Source organism: Otolemur garnettii, unplaced genomic scaffold (assembly GCF_000181295.1).
Source record: "Otolemur garnettii isolate 467f Iridium unplaced genomic scaffold, OtoGar3 scaffold00076, whole genome shotgun sequence".
In the NCBI taxonomy this organism is placed as follows: Eukaryota; Metazoa; Chordata; class Mammalia; order Primates; family Galagidae; genus Otolemur; species Otolemur garnettii.
This window is the reverse complement of record NW_003852471.1, coordinates 3,368,597-3,374,657: the sequence shown is the minus strand read 5'-3', so window position 1 is coordinate 3,374,657 and position 6,061 is coordinate 3,368,597. Positions and strand designations below refer to the sequence as shown.

Sequence of the window (6,061 nt, the reverse complement as noted above, 5' to 3'; positions counted from 1 at the left end):
TCACACCAACTTTAGAATCATTACCTTTGGGAAGGTGGAGGTGGGAATACCCAGGAGTTGGGGTTTTAGCTGTAACTACAATGCTTTATTTAAAAAAGAAGGGTGGGGAAACAGGACTATTATATGGTGTCTGTCTTATTTGGGGGAGATTTGAAATATTGCGTAGTTAAAAAATCTAAAAGTCCACAAAGTTATGGACCATTGATTAAAACTATAAAGAATGCATAGCAAACAAGTGCAGTTATAAACTTTGCGTCTGAGCTCATTTTATTATGTGTGTCTACATTTTTTCAGACTCAGAGAGATAAACACAGGAGGTTGGGGTTGGATAACTGTAGTTGAGGAAGAATTATCCCGTTTTTCTGTTTTCCTCTCCTATGATCTCACCATAGAGATCACTGGCAAAACAAATCTCCAAAAAGCACATGTCTACAAAACAAAAACCACTATGGAGGCAGAAGGTTATTTCCTTAGTCTCTTATAAATTGTGGATTTGTGTGTGGGTATGTTAAAAAAAAGAAGAAGAAATTTGGGGAAGTTTCTATAGAGCCAACGGCCTTGAATATTTTTTTCCAAATTGATTTCTTCGTGGCACCGTTGGCAAGAAGAAATTCAAGTGGCTATTCTGGTGGCTTCTTTCTTTTTTTCTGAGAGTCCGGGATTGCTTTCAGGATAAAGTTTCGTCTTGCCCAGAGTGCTTTGCTGTGACATTGTAATTGCCTCCGTTGAATTGAATAATACAAATGGGTTGTTTCTATGGTATCGGCTAAGTGGGATGAAAAGGTGAAACCCTAGATCTTGCACGGAGGTCACGGTGCCACCACCCCCACGCTAACTGTCCGTCAAAGCTGACCGACAGCCAGGCCCTGCTCTCCAATCTCAGGCACTCATCTGTTACTTCCTGAGTAAATTCGCGCATGAAAAAAGAAAATGACTTTAGTTTATGTTGTCACTCAGCCCAGAAAATCCCTGCCAACCCCATGCTGCCAGCTTTCCCAGGACGTTCTTATTGGAGGAGAATTTAAAACTGAAAGGTGAGTAAGGAGCAGCGTCCCCACTCCCTCCCAGCCAGGCTTTGAACTAACAATAGGGCAGGTTGAATGAAGGCTGATAAATGCAAATCCTGGAATCCCGAAGCTGGATCCCACCGCGGCTGGCTAGGCCACTGGCTGTTCCAGCATCTGCCCCAAGCTGATCCCTCGTCACCTCCACGCGCTCCGCAGATTTCGTCGTGGCACCAACGTTTGGGTGCCTGCTCCGGGCTAGCTTTCCCCGCCACCGCCCAGCTCTGACTGCAGGTTGCCGCTGAAGTCAACCGGCCACAACCCGACCTAAACGGATAATTGACTTCTTACGCCAAGGAGTAGTATTTAGAAGAGGAGAAGGGGGCAGGGAGGGCCGGTGGTAAATAAAAGCTAAGTGCCCTTTCCTACACTTCCTCTCCCTCCGTTTTAGATGCACCTCACGTAATGAAGATCTCTTCAATTTAATAACGGCACCGACCGACGCTAGTTATATAAAAATAAAGAATGCATTTTTTTTTTGAATGGGAGAGGAGGAGACAGGTGGCTCGGGATTTCCTTTTAGGTGAGGTTCTAATACTTTTCACTTGCGTGCAAGCTGCACACAGTTCCCGCTCTCCGCGCCCTTCACTTCTAACTTTGTTTCAGCAACTCCCTGACCCTCCTGACTACTGCCCCAAACTGAGAATCAGGGGGTGTCCCTGGGTTTGGGAACCTGTGAAACTTGGGACCCGGTGGGACAGAAGGGATTTCCTTCCCAGTGCTCCGGCCCTTGCGTGCGGGGGGCACTCAGCTGCAGGGCGCAGGCCGAGGCGTCCAGGTCCAGCTCTCGGCCCTGGACACCGGTCCCGAAGCCCGCGGAGGCGGCGGGCGCTCCAGTCCACTGTCCCCAGCTCCAGTTCCTGATTTCCTCCGGAGCTGCGGGGCCGGGAGGGAGGGGGCTCCAATGTGGGCGTGAGGATTTGAATGAGAAAGCAGGTTGTGGCGGCGGCGCTCTGCTCCTCCCAGATCCTCTGCGGGTTTCTTCGGGCTGGTGTGCACAAGTGTCCTCCTATTTTTTTTTTTTTTTTTCTGGCCCCGAGTGGGGATTTGGAATTCAGGTGACGAGAGCCAATAACTCATCATCCCGGGACTTTGGAGGTTGCTCCTGTGCCAAGGACTCCGAGGAGTCCTTCGTCTGCCGGGCACTCAAAGCTGAGGAGGTTAGTGCTTTGGAGGAGGTGGTGGGGTGCAGGCAAAAGAGGACTGGACCACCACCAGTGAGCAAGTGAGCAGGTGGCCGGAGGTCCTCTCTCAGAAGTCCCGGCTGGGACACTCCTCTTTAGGACTTTGTTGTGTGTGTGTGAGTGATCCCCCAAGCCCTGGTGTGGGGAACTGGCCACCGCTGCTCTTGGCGGGGTGTGTGTGTGTGTGTGTGTGTGTGTGTGTGTGCCTGCGCAGGAATTTAACTTTCGGGTCCCATGTGGCGGTGGTGGGTGGGGTTTAGGCGTGTGGAGGGTCACGCATCGCTGCGGGATGCCTGGCCCACTGGAGGGGTCCCGAGACCGTTCTCGACCGCCTGACGCCTCCAGGAGAGTAGGTCCGTTTTCTGCAGCAAGGGGAGTATGGTATCCATTACACTTGGGGACTCTCACGGTTCTTCCTGCGCCCGGTGACCCCGCTCAGGACCCTCTCAGTGAAGACTTGGCGTGATCCATTGCCCTTTCCCGGGATGAACGTGGGGCACCCGAGCGACGCTGGGCGGTGGAGGCGACCCCGGCCGCGCGCTGGTGCGCTCTGCGCCTGCGCAGCGTTCCCTTGGCGACAGAGCCGCGGATCCGAGACGCCACCAGCGCGCAGCAGCCGCGTCCCCTGCTGAGCGTCTGCGGGGCCCTCTCTCCTCACTGGGACTTTTTGTTTGTAACTGGGAATCAACTTATTACGTCATTTTGATGTTAGGAGTTTAGCATTAAAGCAAGAACTAAATTAAGAAAGCAAAACTTTTCTCGTCCTCTGTTCCCATTTTGATTATAGGCGGAAGAAAATGGTGAGAAATTGCTTATTGGGGCAGCAATTGAAATCCTCCTCCCTTCTAGCCCATAAAAGTGGAGGCGAATAAAACATTTACTTCCTCGTGAGTTTTTTAAAAAGTTCAGTCATGTGATTGGTCAGGAGCGCTGGAGGACGGACGTGAGGGAGACTGGGCGTGTACAGCCAGGCAGCACCTGTGCCCTCTTTGTGGCACGTTTGTAGCAACAAGATGCCTCCAAAGCGGACCGACATAAAATGCCAATGAAGAGAAACAAAGGCTTTCGCAGAGAAGGTGGTTGTTTTTTCATTCCCCCCTGCGTTTGGTTACTTCTGGGTTAAAATCTTCTGCAAAGAATGTTTCAGAAAGCCTTTGCACAAACCAGCTTTCTCAAGCTGTCTACTGAGAGTCATTTTCATTTTCTTAACATTGTGAGTCTTGACAATCCCGTCTTTTAAGTCCCGTTTGTTGACACACAGCCTTTTGGCAAGAGTACACATCTGAGGGGGTATGGAGAAGAGCTGAGTTTCTTGTTGCTTCTTTTTGTTAGGCTGCATCAGTACTTGGCAGCATGATTGATAACCTCGCTGATATTCAATAAACATTCGTTAGCATTCATATCGCTAATAAAAGTTCAAAATGGAGTTATTCTTCCTGGTATAAAGTGTGGCATCAAATGCCTTGGATAAAGCAATTTGTGCGTCCTGTCTTGCTATATCCTCCTTTCAACAATTAGCTTTCAAGAATAGCCAGTGTTCCTTAGTGGTAGAAGTTTTAAAATAATATCCTAACGTCAGCAAACGAAATCAACATAGTACTTTTCAAATAATTAGCAAATGACATGCCGTTAAAGGTCTCTTCTGATCTCACTTGCTATAAATACCTTGTACAGTCCATCCAGCCGAAATCTTCAAAAAAAAAAAAAAAAGGCCCAATTGAGTTTTTTCCTTTTTCTCATTAAAAAAAAAAAAAAAAAAACCTCTTTAATTTTCAGGTTCAGATACTTTGTGACCCTATCTGGTGGCTTGTAACTGGCTCCAATTCCCTAATTCTCAGTGACATGTGTTTCTGCTGGTTCCAGGAGGTAAACTGCAGTTTTAGCAGATCATGGAATAATGAGGCTGGGAGTGCGTGGGGGAGGCTGGGGAGAGGCAGTGGGAATGAGACAAAGGGAGGGGAGGCTGATGGGCAGGGACAGGATTTATAGTTATTCCAGATTCCTAATAAAGTCTGTTCAAGTCATTGCTTCTGTTTGATACATTTTCCCACATCATCAACTTCAATTAAATTCATTTTAAAAATCAGTCTGGCAGAATAATTACAGGGATAAAATTATAAAAATAGAATCTGATAAAGGTGCGTCGCAATAAAGGGTGCCATAATGTAAAATACTGTGAGAATTCTTAATGAAATGCTTTTTACATAATGTATTCATTTAGTCAACAAATATTTATTGAGAACTTACTAGGTCAAACAAGATGAATCCATTCAGATTCCTACCCTCCATGAACTAAGACTTGTGTATTCGGAAATAATTCTAATACTCCTTCAGGTTTTCAGGGTAGAGATATACCCTTTAGTATTCTCAAAGAGAACGATTGATTTGGTGGTGGTCAGACTTCCAGATTCAGAAACAGGTGCTTAAATGGTGAATAAAAAACAACCACAAAGCTAAGCATAGTTTTGAGCAATTTAGGTAAGGATCTATATATAAGGTAGGAAGCATTACGAGCGCTATTTACTTACACTTTTGTAGTTTAAACTAGACAGATCCTAAAACTTGGCAAGTGCAGTACTGAGTTTGGGAGAAACATAGAAACCCTGTAAATCTCAGGTTTCTTAGATGGGGATAAGGTGAGTGATTCAGAAGTCCTTTGTTCTGGGTCTGTGTTTCATGACAATGATCCTCCCGCAGCTCCCTTCCAAGAGGAGTGTTGGTCTGCATGCTTGAAGGATTATGATTATGATTTCCATGAATAAAAAAAGGGGGAGCACATACATTTACCATAGATAAAAGGAATACAGTAGGATATTTAAACATTTTAACTTTTCAACTGACATAATTTCTAGGCATTTTTAGTGAGTTTAGACGCGATTGAAATCCCTTACATCCATGACAAACCTCTGGGATAATATTGCCCAGGGTTGACAGACATTTCCTCTTGTCATTCCTAGGACATTCATTCTCCACCTCATGAGTCTAATAATAATTATAAACTCAGAGAAGCTCGCTGAAGAGCATCCTCCATTTGGTTATCGCTCTTTGTCTAGGAAAATCAGACTCAGCTGTGGATTGTGGACCAAGTGGTGCAGAACTCATTACTTTGAACAATGCCTCTTCGGCCTGGGAAGCATGTTCTGTCTTCTCACTAACAGGGGCTTATTCCAGGCTGGCGTTGGTCACAAGGAAAATCATTTAGACACAGTTCAGTGGACACTCACTCACATCTCTTTGACACCCGTGACCATTTTTGTTTAAGGAGAAATCCAGTACTGCTGTGGTAGGGTGTGCCAAATTAGAAGTGCATTTTAAGAAGCCTGTGAAAAGTTTACACAGCTTTGTGTTATTATCATCAGGCCTCGATCTTCTGTGCTTCAAAGTGGAAGAAGGCGGGATGGATACAGAGGGGGCAACCAGGGGAGCATGGATAGCTAAGCAGATCTCACCAACTATATATATTTGGATGCAGTAAACTAAATGTGCATTGTTATAGTCATTAAGTTATGGAGTGGGAAAGGATGAATCTACCATATTTCTTATATAAATCAGGAAACCAGGGCCTGAGGTTGCTATGTGATTTTCTTTAAATCACATGCCTACTAAATGAAGTGGGGTGAAAATGCACAGTTACTGATTTCTAATGATCTTGTTATTTTCAGGAAATCTAGGAAAAGCAGACAGATATCAAATTCCTGCTCTAGACTTGCTTTTCCTAACCATAAGAAATTGGTGGCTCGGTGCCTGTGGCTCAAGTGGCTAAGGCGCCAGCCAGGTACACCCAAGGTGGTGGGTTCGAATCCAGCCCGGGCC

General features: G+C 46.0%; 1 protein-coding gene across 1 annotated transcript in view; it reads left to right on the top strand.

Annotated features, from left to right (window-relative positions):
• The first annotated feature begins 2,170 nt into the window (after positions 1–2,170).
• PLCH1 (phospholipase C eta 1) overlaps positions 2,171–6,061 on the top strand; it is a 220,113-nt gene continuing 216,222 nt past the window's right edge. Inside the window, exon 1 of the mRNA XM_012807817.2 lies at positions 2,171–2,224. The gene's annotated coding sequence lies outside the window, so the exon portion shown is untranslated. The remainder of the gene's footprint in view (positions 2,225–6,061) is intronic.